This window comes from Lucilia cuprina, chromosome 2 (genome assembly GCF_022045245.1).
Source record: "Lucilia cuprina isolate Lc7/37 chromosome 2, ASM2204524v1, whole genome shotgun sequence".
Lineage (NCBI taxonomy): Eukaryota > Metazoa > Arthropoda > Insecta > Diptera > Calliphoridae > Lucilia > Lucilia cuprina.
In genome coordinates, this window is record NC_060950.1 from 49047465 (window position 1) to 49064644 (window position 17180).

Genomic DNA, 17180 nt, shown 5'->3' on the forward strand with positions numbered 1-17180 from the left:
TTATTTTTCTCTACACCACTATTAAAATTTCACGATATGATGTTAGCCAATCAAAGATTGAAATTGCTAGAGATCTTACATAGTTTCAAACAAAATATACATATATAGATGTTGGACTTTGACATTATTTTACAATTGTAACATTTCTTTCTCTAACATCTGTGCAAAAATTTTAATAAGACGAAGATTTGAGAAAAACTGGCAACTTTATGCCTGAGTAGAAGTGCTTTTTTTCTGCAGCTGATCATTTGCTAATAAAATTAACTTAATTTCTTGCTAAAGATAAATTAAGTAGTATTTTTTGCATTTATTTATTTAAAAGTGCTTTTTTATTATTAAATATAATTTTTCGTGAAAATTTAATTTAAATTTATTCGCTCAATTTTCATAGGTAGCTCTTTAAAGTTAAAAAACAAATATTTAAATGTAAATGATTTGCTAATTTATTGCTAAGTTATTAGTCATTGCAATTGCATTAATTTTGATTAAAATAAATTGTTATTTTGATAGTTATAAGAATTTTTGTAGATATTTGTATATTTGTTTATATTGAAGTTGTACCAAAGATACTCAGTTCGATGGAACATATTTTGTGGATGTTTTTTTATAGATTAGGAAGCTGTCTTTAAAAGGAAGTTGCCCAAAAATGCTCTAAAGTAGAAATGACAAAAATAAAAGGTTTATAAAAGTGTTTCTCGATCTATTTAAAATAAAAAATTAAACAAACATTTTATTAAAAACTGTATTATCATATGAATTTCACATACTATTGAAGATTTCGTGTTTATTTTGCTTTCTATAATTAGATTTTCTTAGAAGTTTCTTCTGATCAACGATGCGTTGTCTGTCCAAAAATTAGAAATAGGGTCACTAATTGTCAATGTAATTTGAAGAAATTTGTGGATATTATGCATTCTTTATCTGGAGACTTTAAATTTTTCTTATCATTGTGATTCGTCATTATAATTTTTAATAAAGATTTCTTAGTATTATGCCCCGATATACGTCAAGCAAATATTATTTACTTTATTGATATTAAATACTTTTCATTTTTGGTTATGTTTCATCCGCCATTTTGACTTCAGTTTATTGAGTGTTGAAAATCGCATTTGTAATCCGCCATTTTAAAATTTTTATTTTTTCTTGCAAAATCCTAACCAGTATTCCCGAAAACCTTATATGTAATATTAATTATTACGTAGATCCACTGCTCTACTTGTTTCCAAAAATGTAATTTTTGTCTATGTTTCTACATTCAGTTTGTTATATTTTGAAAATTTTAATTCGCATTCGTAATCAGTAAATAAAAAACTACAAAATGTGTTAATTAAAATTCTATTCGGAATATGTTTAAAATTTTTGACCACCATTTTGGATCCGCCATTTTAAGTTTTTAATTTGTTCTCACAAAATCTTAATTAGAGTCCCTAAAAAGCTTATATGTGATATTTGTTTATTATGTAGATCCAATGCTCTAATTATGACAAAACATCAATTTCTCTGGCCCTATGTGCAATAATAACATTAATAAGAACCAAGCTAGCATTCAATTTAAAGAATGTGCCCTGTGGTTACACATTACAAGGGCCAAGATTTCTAAAAAAGTTATTTTGGCTTTGAAGGATAGCAGGTTATTTTTTACTTGTACCTTTTATAATAATGATCCTCGGTCCGAATTAAAGACTATGTTGAGAAATGAAATTAGCTCACTTAATTTCAAAATATATGACATTATAAACAAGGTTGATACTGTTGTTACGGTATTTTCTCATAATTTTTTAATGCAATGTATGTCCAGACAAGTTTTATGTTGAGTACCTTGATGTACGTATTCGATATGAAATATAACTTCTTACAGTGTCTCTCATAAGTATTCGAATTTAGGTATAATATGAAATGAAACCCAATTTAATAACATATTTTGTATGCAAATTCAATATAATTTTTTAAATTCACTGGACTGTCTAGTGAATTTAACAAATTAGCTTTGATATCACGCTTTTTAAAACTTTAAAAATTCACATTAATTTAGCTTTATTAAAAAAGGTCCATAAAATTACCTCACAAAAGCATACGAATTTTTTCTGTATTTCACATTTACTTAAATTAATTTAGCTTTATTTAAAAAAGGTCCATAAAATTACCTTACAAAAGCATACGAATTTTTTCTGTAATTCATATTTGGCTATATTATACGAAACAAAAAACTTAGAATCGAATGTTTTTTTTTTTGCTAAAAATTGTTTGGTCCACAATTTTGGGGTATTTGTACCATGTTTTTATGTAATATCATTAAAATGGAGGTTTTTGGCAATATTTGTATTTTTTCTCCTTTTTCCCAGAGATAAATACCCCTTGAGGTATTTAAAAATAACATTTTTTTGCAATAATATGTATTTAAACGTTCCAAGATATATTATTGGAATCATTCTTCTATCGCTAATTCTATTGGAACTCAAGTCCATTTTTATAGTACCAGGGTCAAAAATTTTCGGGGAAACTTGTCTTCTATATATTGTTTTAGATATCAGCTGTTATACATTTTAAGTTTTCAATATATTGTGGAAGTTTATAACTCCATGCCTCGAAGAAACGCCATTCAATATAATGGAATCATTATTTTTATAACCAATGGCCTCTAGGCTGAATGTCACCATATCATTATGGTCTAACCCAAAAATATTGATATCTGTTTAAATATTATCTACTATGATCAAAATAAGGCCAACAATTTTTACATACAGTGTTGTTGTAATGGGCAACATAATCGTGAATGTTATGAGTAGTAAAAACTAAAATCTACTGTAAAGGATGACGTTTTATTAAGGCATGTTTTGGAGTTCTACACCGCTACGATGGCTTGAAAATTTAAAATATATTAATGCTAATATCTACAACTATATATACTAGCCAACTTTGTCGGAAAATATCGATCCTAGTGGTACGAAAAGGAACAGAAGAACGATACCAAAAATATATCATGGAATGTTTAAAAACAAATCCTTATAACAAAGATTATTATTGTTAGATACCTGAAGGAATCTATTAAATCCCAATATTAAATTTTGGTTTTATCTCTGGAAAAAGAGAACAAAAAATGGCAAATGTGGTCAAAAATAGTAATTTTAATGATATTATATGAAAATATAGTACAAATGCTCCAAAATTGTGGACCAAATGGTCCAAAAATATATACATTCGGTTGATAGTTACCCCTTAAAACAATATTTAGCAAAAAAAAAAAACATTCGATTCTAATTTTTATGTTTCGTATAATATAGTCAAATATGAAATACAGAAAAAATTCGTATACTTTTGTGACGTAATTTTATGGACTATTTTTAAATAAAGATAACTTAATTTAAGTAAATGTGAATTTTTAAAGTTTTAAAAAGCGTGATATCAAAGCTAAGGACTGTCTAGAGAATTTAACAAATTAATTTATTAATTTTGCATACAAAATATGTTATTAAATTTAGTTTCTTTCTATATTATACCTAAATTCGAATACTTATGAGAGACACTGTATGTATATTCAATGCGCGTATCAAACATGTTGCTTTTATTCACTATTCACATTCATAGCTAGCCTGTATGTGTAATCTCAAATGAATGAAAAAAAGAAAGAATATGTTGGGAACTTATTTTATTCAAACATTTGAACATGAATATCCAAACGAAAAAATGAGTATTGAGAATAAGATGCTTCACACCGTGAACTTTTAGTAGTGCTATGCGAAAATGCACAATTGCAAATAAAACAAGTAAGAGTGCTATATTCGGCCCTTTACCATAGTGTATTTTAAACATATTAGTTTTATAAATTTAAAATTTTTTCCCGACTACATTATTATTGCACCAAAAGCAAAACAAATTGAACAACGCTAAACAAAATAAAAATGAAAATACACAAGACAACTAAACTCTATATATATTTTAAAGTTTTAAAAAGCGTAATATCAAAGCTAAGGACTGTCTAGTGAATTTAACAAATTTATTTATTAATTTTGCATACAAAATATGTAATTAAATTTGGTTACTTTTCATATTATACCTAAATTCGAATACCTATAAGAGACACTTATATACCCTTCACCATAGTGTATTTTAAACATCTTTTATAAATTATTTCCCGACTACAATATTATTACATCAAAAGCTAAACAAAAAGACCAACAACAACAACGCTAAACGAAATAAAACACAAAATACACAAGACATCTAAAGCAACAGACATCTAAACATACATAACGAAAAACACAGAAAAACAAAAACAAAAGTAACAACGCAATGACGCCAACAGCATCCATACAAAGGGTGCCCAAGCCCTATGCGCTTGGTACTCTTTGTTTATGTAAATGCGCTTAGCTTTAGACATTGTGTTTTCTATACACTTATATGCGCTTAATACTAGCAATACGTTGTTGTTGTTGTTCTTAACAGTATACAAGCAAGAGTAAAACAACAACACTTTCGTATTCATTGCTGGTAAACATTGACGAGACGTAGATTTTGTTTTTGTTTATCGTAAAAAAATTGTTTTAAAAAGCACTTGAAAAAAATTTGTGTTAAATTTGTGTTTTAAATTTCAAACTTACATTATTTGCATAAAAATTATTGTACAATAACTCGCAAACTACTCTCATATAATTGAAAACGTTTTAATAACTTTTTTCTATTCATTAAAAATATATTTGCAAAACAAAAGGGAAAATTATTTTATTTTAACAAAAAATGCAAATCGGAAACATCGGAATGACAAACTTATATATACCCTTCTCATTAAGGTGAAGGGTAAATGCACCTAATGTCGGCATCACCCAGTAGTCGGCATCTTTTACATAAAAATGTAAATAAATAAGAAAAGCTGTACAAATTTATTAAGGTTTGATCTATATTTCATAGAAAATATGGTCTTTTTGCTTTATGAAATGAGTAAATTTAAGTAGGATTACTAATTTCCTCTATATTTGACGTTATTTAGTGACAGCTTTGCAGCATTTGTAGTACTGTCAGTTATCTTAAAAATATATATATATTTATTTTTTGAAATAAAAAGTATAATAATATAAGAATTATAAATATATTTTATGATTAAAATTATAAAAAAGATGTATGTAAGTACGAATCCCCTAATATTTTTTTGGCGTTGTTTATTTTGCTTCCCTTCGTTTCTCTTAATGTATGTGTAGGTTAAGGTTAGGTTTAATTGCTTTGTGTACTTTGTTTTATATTTCGTTTAGCCTTGTTGTTGTTCAATTTGTTTTGCTTTTGGTGTAATAATAATGTAGTCGGGAAAAAAATTAAAATTTATAAAACTTATATGTTTAAAATACACTATGGCGAAGGGTTTATAAGTTTCGGCACAGCACTCTTACTTATTTTATAAAGAACATTTTTAGATATCGTATGTGACACACTTATGTCCTGATTTTTTTTAGGTGCAGACATGGCTGACCTATATACAGTGCTCGATAAGGAGATTCTATATACGAATTTTTTTTTCTTTAAATCGGAACTCAAATGAAGAAATAGGATCGTTTAAAAAATTTAACATAGCCTATAAGGTCCAAATTCAAAACCTACTCGACACACCTCCTCTTTGTGCATACCAAATTTCATTAAAATCGGATTAACCGTTTAGAAGTTACCGAATTATTTCCCTCCTTTTTTTTCTATACCACTGTGTGGCGACTAGGGTCAAATATGGACCGATCCTAATAAAATTCTAGGGTGTGATTTTAAATCATATAGAACTTATTGGTGCAAATTTTATCATAATACTAGTGATTAGAGGTGAGTTACGGACGTATAAGTGTTTTTCTGCTATTAAACTTTGAATGGAACTAGGGTCACATGAGGTTCAATCGTTATGAAAATCGGCATAAAGGTTCAGGCTTATAAACATTTTAAATCTGCCGAATATTCTACAAGTAACTTTACTAACAAAACAAATTTTCTTCGACCAAACAATATTACTTTTGGAAACCCTCAACCAAAAATTAGTACTTTTTTTAGTAGAATTGTTCTGCTTATTTTTTCCTTTCCTTATTTTGATTTTTTTAAACTTTACCTACAAAGTAAGTCATTAATGAAGTACTTAATGGTAATCATTGTAAGCAAAGATTTTGCTGGAATATTATAGTTTTAGTTAAGTTTTATAGTTATAGTTTTAATTATAAGCTAATTCTCTAATAAAATATTACTTTAATTTGCATAAAAAGTTTCAAATAATCGTCTTATGCTCTTTAAAAAATTTTAAACTAGGAAAACATTTTCAAGAATGCATTTAAACAAATTTGCCAATGCATTGCACAAAACACAATTCTTAACAGGCAATTAAATAAAATGTAAAAATACTTTTATATCAGATTAAAATAAAGTCATTACCCGAGTACTTTAAAAAAAATACAGACGGCAAGTAAATAGGCATTGTATGTATGTATGTATGTATGTATGTATGTATGTATGTATGTATGTATGTATGTATGTATGTATGTATGTATGTATGTATGTATGTTTGTATGTATACATATGCATGTTTGGACATACTAGACGGCTGAACAGACGAGCCTATTTTCTTGAAAATTTCACAGTGCCTTCCGGTATATCTGCAAGGAACTAAATATAAGCTACTTTTTTTTGAAAATTCCTGCAGGCAAGGTGACTCGCCCACATACATAAACTACAACAGCCAAATTTTGTAAAAACAACTTTTACATCCATATGAACACATGTTGACAAAAATGGGCAGCCTATCTACAGTGGGCGTGGCACATTCCATATAAACAAATCTGAAATTAGTTCATTAAAAAAGTATAACAGCTAAAGTTCTCAAATTTTTTCGGAGCTTCTGGTGGTGGCCGTTCATTAGCTGGGCCGCTTACAAAAAAGTCCCTTTTTTAGATTTTTTTTTAAATTTTACATCTCTTCTTAAACAAAATATACAATGTGGTATCATTTAAAAGATTTTTTAAATATGTATGCAAAATTGTGCATACATATATATCAATCAATCAACAATGTTGAGGCGGTTACGTCTAAATTTTCTGTTAAAAAAAATATTTTTTTGTGTATATCTTCATATAATTTGTATAAATCCGAAATTTAATAGTGTAATAAATACTTTTTTATAAAATTTTAACATCATCTTGCGATGTCTGTAAGTCAGTCTTTTTGTTGAACACCGAATAGGTTTCGAACGTTATGAGCTAGAGTTATGAAATTCTCTAAAGATGCTTATTGATGACAAATATTGTTTTGTGTTAATAATGGGCAAAAATGGTTCATGATTTCATTTAGCCTCAATACAAGTATCTCCCGGGAAATAGTCAAAACATTAATAAATATGTTGTTTATGTTGCAATTGCTACAAAATTTTGCTGAAGTCGGTTATATATACCTGTAAATTATGTTGGGAAGTATTACAGATATCAGGCAATATTTGACCCTAGCCTCCATATATGTTTCCTATAAGACAATGATTTTTTCCATACAGAAAATAAGTTTACATTTAATAAATCATTCAAAAATTAAAAAGGTATGATGAAATTCTACAAAAAACATTTGTTTTTAAAACTAATAACGCGTTTAAATTCTATAGACCTCGGTCCAAAATTAACCAAATACCTCATTAAAGACCATTCTGAAAAACACCCTGATGTCCACATTAATATCCATACATTGTAGCACAATTCGCCTTATATCGAATAAATAAGTAAATTCTGGGACTATTGACTAATTAAGAGTCCATATACAGGTCCGCCTTCCGAAATCCACAAATTTACAACCAAATATAAGAGTTGGTTAAATGGAAATAACATAAATGTAATGTAATTAGCAATTAGAATGAATTAAATTTACAAAAAGTTATAGAAAATTATAACTTTTAGCACATAAATTGTAATGGCATAGTGATAATTACATGAATTTATTACAATTATACTCAGATATGTGGCATTTCATTCACAAGCAAACTTAATACTTTAATTTGTTTAAATTTTTCTATCAATTTAATATATTTTAAAAGAAAATTTAGACGTAACCGACACCTTGCTGTTACAAAATTCATAAATAGAAAATAAATGTGTGCTTACGTCTTTTTTCTTTTTCTTGTAAAGTTGAAACCATTGGATCTATTGATATGAAATTTTCAGAGATGATGCTAATAGACCTAAATTTTCGATTTCTATAAAAAACGAAAATCAAGTCGCTTACGTCCATTTTGCAAAAATGACTCGATATATTAAAGTTGTTTTTCGAGGGCCACTTGTATGGGGGCTAAACGAAAACGTGGACCAATGTTGTCCGTTTTCAGTACCACAGAAACCTACCTATAGGGAATATTTGTATAAAATTTTAACCCTCTAGCTCTTTATGTTCGTACTCTACACTGCTTTCAACAGACAGACGGACGGCCAGACATGGCTAGATCGTCTTAGAATTTAATAAGGACCCCGAATAAATATACTTTTGTGGGTATATTATCAATATTTTGATATGTTACAAACGGAATGAGTATAAAAATTTAAAATTTTGATTTATTGATGAAAGTATACATTACGTAATCGAATTTTCTGATCAATAATGTATTTTAAGCAGTTTTGAATTCTTTTAAATGCAAAAATATCAATGAAGTTTTTAAATTTCGCAAATTTCGAAAAAAATAGATGTAATGCAAGTCGCTAAGAAATATTTTTATATTTTTCATACAAAGCTTCAAATAATAGATTTGTGAACTTTAAAAAAAAATTAAACATGCATTTCCATAAAAAATTCACTATCTTAAACTTTTTAATATTATAATTACATTAGAATGAAAGAGGACATTCATAGTATTAGATTGTGTTTTTAATCAACAACGTTTTATAAAGCTATCGCTTTTCTTGAAATTTTTTAAAATAAAAAAGGAAGTTGTGTTATTTTCTACATAAATTACATTTATTAATACTATGAAGGAAATTGGAACACATGAGTTCAAAAATTTTAAATTTTTCTGAGTTCTTTCCTGGAATTCATGAAATTATACATTATTTTTATTTTATGTTTTCTAGACACTTATATGCGCTTAGCACTAGCAATACGTTGTTTTTGTTCTTTACAGTATACAAGCAAGAGTAAAACAACAACACTTTCGTATTCATTGCTGGTAAACATTGACGAGACGTAGATTTTGTTTTTGTTTATCGTAAAAAAAAATGTTTTAAAAAGCACTTGGAAAAAATTTGTGTTAGTGTTAAATTTCAAACTTACATTATTCGCATAAAAATTTTTGCACAATAACTCGCAATCTACTCTCATATAATTGAAAACGTTTTAAATACTTTTTTCTATTCATTAAAAAATATATTTGCAAAACAAAAGGGAAAATTATTTTATTTTAACAAAAAATGCAAATCATATTTTTTTGCCGTGTACGTATGTGAAATGTTTTTTTCTTTTTCCTAGTATGAATGTGTTGGTTTTTGCAACAAAAAATCTTAAATAAAATTATGTTTTTCTTTAAATGTATTGGTATTTACTTTTCCGTAAGAAACTTTTGGGCACTCCTGATTTAAAACATATTTTAACAATTTTAAAGTTTTTCCCGACTACATTATTATTACAAAAAAAGGAAAACAGAAGGAACAACAACAACGCTAAATGAAATAAAAAACAAAATACACAAGGCAATATAACCAACAGACATCTAACATACAAAACGAAAGACACAGAAAAACGAAAACAAACTAAACAACGCAATAAAACCAACCTACATCCAAATATACGAACAGAATTCACAAAAAGAAAACAAAACATAAAATTTATTTGTCTTAGTCCCGTTATTTTTTGATGGTGTGTTTGAGAAAGACATGAAAAACGCTGGTATCAGTATTTAACATTATCGGTATTTTAGCTTATTTCGGTATTGGTAATTTACTATTATCGGCATTTAAAGTTATTTTGGTACTGATAATTTAACATTATCGGTATTTTAGCTTATTTCGGTATTGGTAATTTACTATTATCGGCATTTAAAGTTATTTTGGTACTGATATTTTAGCGTTATCGGTATTCGACATAGATAAGTTTTATACAAACCAAAATCTTTCTACAAAATCATATTTCACATTACTCACTTAAAAATATGTGTACAGCGATGAAGTATGACACAGACATGTTTTACACGAATCCAAATCTCTACATAATTGCTCAAACCTCCCATATAAGGTCCCTTTCAGAAAATTACTCTAAATTACCAATACTCGGTATTGGTAATTTACTGTTATCTTTAAGTGAGAAATATTTCACATTTCTCACTTAAAGATATGTGTACAGCGATGAAACTTGACACAGACATGTTTTATACGAATCCATAATTGCCCATACCTTCCATATAAGGTTTCTTTCAGAAAATTACTCTAACGCTAATTATTAACTTAAAACTATAGATAGTACGATGAAATTCGACACAAAAACAAAGCATGATGGTGGTTATATAAGATTCGGCTTTGGATGTAGGACCAATATTATGCTCAAACGCATTTTACCCTCCCCACTATATTGGTGTAGGGTATACAAATATATTGTGAAATTTTCATCTTCATAAATCAAACATTTTAATTTTTATTTTCATAAAAAATATTGCTCCAACACCCACCATAAATTATACCAATCTACTGTGGTTCAGACGACCATTTTTTTGGTTTAAACTAAAAATTTGCCTAAAAAATATTTTTATGGTGTTCTAGATCTATTTTGCTTAAAATTTAAGTGTAATGACAGAAAAATGTGCCAATTCACAAAGTTAAAATTTTTACAGAAATTTATATATAATTAAAATTTATGTAAAACATAAATTTAAGTCATTAATAATTAGTTTGTCTGTAAATCGCAAAAATTGACAGTTGGTATAAATTCGTACAATTTCCGACATAGCGGACTAAAATAATTAATTTAATGAAAAGTTATGTGCGGACCAAATATGGACCGGTAGAAAAATGTTTTCCTTGGTATGAATTCCATTCATATAAACCTTTACTTTACAAAAATTTGTGAAGACATCGACATTTTAACGGAAGTTATTAACAACAAACACATTTTCCGGGAATATGCACATTTCTATGAGATGTGTATAACATTGTAAACCGATTCCGAAAATTTTACAAAAATTTAAAACATTTTGGATTAACTTGGTTACATTTTGCTTTGTTTTTTCGTTTGCGTGTTTTACACAGATTTGGACATAGCTAAATCGACTTAGAATTCCATAAGAACCCAGATGCTGATTTCTTGGTGTTACAAACGGAATGACAAAGTAAATATTCTCAATCACCACTGATAATGGTGGAGGGTATAAAAACCTGAATAAATAAATACGATAAACATGAGTCCAAATTTTGCCAGAAACATGAAATTATTTATGTACATTCAGATTTAAATGGGGACCTATAATAGAAGACTTTTCAATACTTTTTCGTTCTTTAAAGAACTTCTTGAATTTTTATAATATTAGCTGTGTTTTTGTTTTCGAAATTTATAACTATAACCAATTCGAATAAAACAGTATGACTGCATAACATGAATTATTTGACAGCATTTTAATTTTTGCTTAGGTTGGACACAAACTGTTTCCACACCAAAAAAATGCAAAAAAAATTGGAAAAAAATCCAATTTGCTTTGACATTTTGTATCTGGCAATTTAATTTTTCTTATTAAATTCACAAACCATCATATGGTGTATATATTTTTTAAAACTTTGAAGCATTGTAAACCATACTTAATTTTAAGTAGGTATATCTATCACTACTTATGAAATTTATACATTCCTAAACTTCGAAAAAACACAATAATGAATAAAATTATGAATGAAGTTCCAGAAAGTGGGGATTTTTTTCACTTTTTCCTTTTTCAAACGATACTTAAACATTTTTTATAAAAGGGGATTTTTTTCGTTATTCAAAATGTAAGTTTTGAATTTTCTATAATATTGAACATAGACCCTTAGTGCATTAAGAGGAACCTATCAAATCAACTTTTTCGTTCTTCAAAAGACTCTTTTGAATTTTCTATAATATTGAATTTATGAACCGAATAAGATGAAATTTTAAATATAAGTACTCCTTGAGAAGATCTACTGTTTCAAATTTTCAAGATGTTTTGATATAAAAACTTTAATGAATTTTTATGATGTAAAATATAGGAATAAAAATTACTAAAATGATTCCTGATTTTTTTCATAAAAATTGAAAATTATCAAATTCTTTCGTGGAATTCACAACCATCACGGCAGGTTCCGCCGGCAACGTTTTTAATTACTTTAACTACAGAACTTAACCCTAATAAAAACAAAGGAAGTTCCTCAGCGTGCTAAATTGACGCACTTAATTGACGATGAAATCGTTCGATTATCACATTGGCCTGATGATGATATATAGTAATCACAATATTATCAATACCTAGCAATTTTGAAAGTTCATCAAATTTGTGGGAAGTGAATTGTGTGGTAATGCGCAAGGGAACTCCAAATTCAGAAATGTATTCATTTACTTAAAAATATTTTGCATATATGTATATTTAGCAGTTATACCGAAATGGATAAGCCTCTGCCCATCGCGTAGTTCTATCAACTATTGTAAGAATAAAACGGAATTTATTTGATACTGGGATATCATTATTTGGCACTTCTGATATTGTATGTTTTAAAGTTTTAGCTTTTTGACAATACAAGCAAATTAAATTGCGTGAATTTGATACACCTATTAAATACCGTTGCATAAATTTAATTTGATTAACAGTTTAATGGTTTCATTTGTTTACAACCGTATATTTGCACCAAAATGTATTAATGAAAATATTATCGGCTAATATTCGGCCAATGTTCGGCGAAATTTTGACCGAAAACAAGACATCTCCCTTCCAAAAATGTCTAAAATGTTTTATGTTCAAAAATATTGCTAATAACTCCTTATCAAATGAACTATATTTCATTCTGAAGGCGTCAGTTTTCTTGAATGAAATGTTATTTGTTCAATTTGATTGCATATGTGTTGTTGTAAGACTCCCCTGATAGCTATATTTGAAGCATCTATAGTATAGTGAAGCATCTACATAAATTAGCATCAGAATTCATGTTTAGCAAAACTCTCATTAACTTTTGCGAATGAACCCTTTGCTTCTTCTGATCTTATACGAATTGTCTTTACTTTTTCGTCTGATGGTCTTATACCATCGTGTGAAATACTGTAACCCAAAAAGTCAATATTTAATCCGTAAAAGAACACGAAAGTGGTGAACATGCTCTTCCTCATCTTTACTATCAACTAAAACATCATCCAAAAACAAAGTATAGACTTTGAAAAACTTCATTTATAAATCATTAGAATGGCATTTCTTACTCCAAAAGGCATTCTAACAAATTCAAAAAAGCCAAAAGCAAAGCTAGAAGAATTAGAAGCAATTAAGCTCATAATAATATATTCTTAAATTAAAATATTCTCAAAATTATGGATGCAAATTTTTCTTTAATTCCAGTAGGAAAAAAAAAATACGGCTTAAGTCGGTTTTAGTGACATTTTTCAAATCACGTCGAAAATTTCACCACTAATAGAGAGTTCGTTTGTGAGTGAAATGACTTTAGGGTGGGCGGGCCTCTAAAGTTCAAAATATTTATGGCTATATCTCGAAAAATATACATTTTTTGGACCGATTAAATTAAAGGTATTTCAAAGACCTTTCCAATGATATGTAACATGATATACAAAAAAGAACCCATTATAGGTCAATATTGGGAAACATAATTTTTGACCCGATATTTTTGAGTTTTATCTAAAAAATCGGGAAAAAATGCCTTTATAGGTAAGTATATAAATTAGATCGTTTAAAAGCCACGATCGATATTGAGCTTTTCATGTTTTTGTAAGTATTATAGTTCCTGAGATATTAATAATTTAATTATGATTTTGCTTTTAAGAAAAAAAAAACGTATGTATACTAATCTTTATAAAGCGAAGCCGGTGTTAGACATACCATAGAGGAGAAAATCTTTGCGAAAATCTATTTAGAAAATCTTTATTAAGCGAAGCCGGTGTTGGACATACCATAAAGAAAATCCTTACGCCCGGCCGTAGGCCGGCTATTCAGGAAATCTTTATTAAGCGAAGCCGGTGTTGGACATACCATAGAAGAGAAAATCTTTGCTCCCGGCCATAGGCCGGCTATTCAGGAAATCTTTACTAAGCGAAGCCGGTGTTAGACATACCATAGAGGAGAAAATCCTTGCGCCCGGCCGTAGGCTGGCTATTCAGGAAATCCTTATTAATGGTTTTTGAAATCAAATATCTCTTTCATTTGATTAGATACAGAAATGATTTATACCTTAAATAAAAGCTTAATTCATTGGCTATTTATAATAGAATTATATAGACTTTTTTCCGATTTCTTTTAGATGAAAAAAAGTCGGGTCAAAATATACATTTTCTGGGAAATACATATATTCCCATATACAAAACAGTTTTCGAGATATACACAAAAATGTATTAAACTTTGGAGCCCCGCCCACTCGAAAGTAGGCGTGGCCGACAAAAAAAATTATATCTCTTATCGTCTTTTTTTTTTTTTTGAGAAATTTCACTAAAACCGACTTGTTCCAAAAATACAGACAAAAAATTGTCACAATGCTCAACTAAATGGGAAAATTTTAATATAAACTTTTATGCATTTAATGTAAGAAAATTTATACAAGATTAAGAAATTATCAGAAACTAGGAGATTTTAAAAAAACGTTTAAAAAAACGACCCCCTATAAGCCCACTATACTTAAACAACTAAAAAGATCGGAAAATTATTAAAAAAAAACAAGCAAGTCGCATTAGATCTCGGATTTAATATATTTTCATCATATTTTGTTATTATTTTTTACCAATCGTTTAAACAAAAAATATATAAATCAATTTATATATATACGACATACGAATGGAATTTTATTTTTTCATTAGACTTTACGTACGTAAAGTGAGATCGTGTAAAGGCCATCTAATAAATATTACTTTCTCACATGTAAAGGTTCTCTGTGAATTTGATACACTTTGATACTCATATTTTTATTATTTTTTTCATACACTAACAAAAATATGAAAATACAAAATGCATCAGAATACATTTTACCCAACCACATTGCAAGTAAGTTGCAGTAGTAGTGTTTGCTTAACTGATGAATTTACTGCTCAATATAACACTATGCAGTCAAAATTTTGTATATACAAGTTTGTTGAGTAGAATTTTATAAAGAGCATAGCATGTACTGCTTTGAAATATATTCAATTATGACGAACTACATCATTACATTGACTTTTAGACATAATCAAAATGCCGTTCTTACTAGTGTGATGTATGGTTCGTTAATGCGTTAATTTATGCATTAAGACAATTTCTTTGCCACAATAGCTCCTTCTGCTGCAATAAACAGTGCTAAAAGTTGTGTTTTTGCCACAAAATTATTTTACATTTCCAGAAAAAAATATATTTTTTATTTTTTTAATTTTATTTTTAAGTTTCAATAATGGTCCAACCCAGAAAACAGTTTATTTACAATTAAGAAAATTTTAAATTACGATCTTTATTACATTGAGGAGAATTTATGTGAAAGCGGACAACAATCGGATTTACCATCTCCGATTTTAATGAAACTTACCACACATAAATATAAATAATATATTCCACATATCGCGACTAGGAAAATAAAAAAATATCTTAAAATTTCATAAATGTAAATACAGATAATTGTACATAACTTTGAAACTACTTAAAGTGTAACATAATATTTGATTTTATATTAAAGTCTTTAAAATTGTGTAAATAGAATATTTTACTTCCAAAAGGTCAAAAACGTCATGATATGAGAATACCTAAACTCTATTATTCTTTCTATTGAATTTTTTTATGGAGACTCTTGTAGTTCAGAAGATATTAACCAAATCGTACCAAAAATTTATTTAAGTTACATACATAAATTAAATAAGAAAATATTTAAAAAAACATAGAATTACATTTAATTAATAATAATAATAATAATTATAATAATAATAAGAACAATAATAAACATACAGTGTCTCTCATAATTATACATTAAGTATAATGTGAAAAGAAACGGAATTTAATAACATATTTTGTATGCAAAATTAATAAATTAATTTGTTAAATTGTCTAGACAGTTCTTAGCTTTGATATCACGCTTTTTAAAATTTAAAAAATTCACATTTACTTAAATTAATTTAGCTTTATTTAAAAAAAGTCCATAAAATTACTTCACAAAAGTATTAGAATTTTTCCTGTATTTCATATTTGACCATATTTTACGAAATTAGAATCGAATGGTATTTTTGCTTAAAATTAATTTAAGGGGTATTTATCAACCGAATGGATATATTTTTGGACCATTTGGTCCACAATTTTGGGGCATTTGTACCATCTTTTTATGTAATATCATTAAAATGGCGGTTTTGGCAATATTTGTATTTTTTCTCCTTTTTCCCAGATATAAAACCAAAATTTGTTATTGGGATTTAATATACCCCTTGGGGTATCTAAAAATAATATTTTTTATTACAAGAATCTGTATTTAAACGTTCCAAGATATATTATTGGAATCATTCTTCTATCGCTAATTCAATTTATTGGAACTCAAGTCCATTTTTATAATACTAGGGTCAAAATTTTTCGGGGAAACTTGTCTTCTATATATTGTTTTAGATATCAGCTGTTATACGTTTTAAGTTTCCAAGATATATTATTGGAATTATTCTTCTATCGCTAATTCAATTTATTGGAACTCAAGTCCATTTTTATAATACTAGGGTCAAAATTTTTCGGGGAAACTTGTCTTCTATATATTGTTTTAGATATCAGCTGTTATACGTTTTAAGTTTTTAATATATTGTGGAAGTGTACAACTCCAAAGCATGCCTCGAAGAAACGCCATTCAGTATAGTGGAATCTTTCTTTTTATAACCAATGGCCTCAAGGCTGAATGTCACCATATAATTATGGTCTAACTCAAAAATATTGATATCTATTTAAATATTATCTACTATGATTAAAATAAACCCAAAATTTTGAACATACAGTGTTGTTGTAATGGGCAACATAATCATGAATGTTATGACTAGTAAAAACTAAAATCTACTGTATAGGATGACGTTTT

At 27.7% G+C, this 17180-nt stretch overlaps 1 protein-coding gene across 2 annotated transcripts in view; it reads right to left on the reverse strand.

The window, feature by feature from the left end:
- The window catches only part of LOC111684696 (lysine-specific demethylase 6A), a 255112-nt gene that overhangs the window by 92638 nt on the left and 145294 nt on the right, over nt 1–17180 (reverse strand). The window lies entirely within an intron of this gene.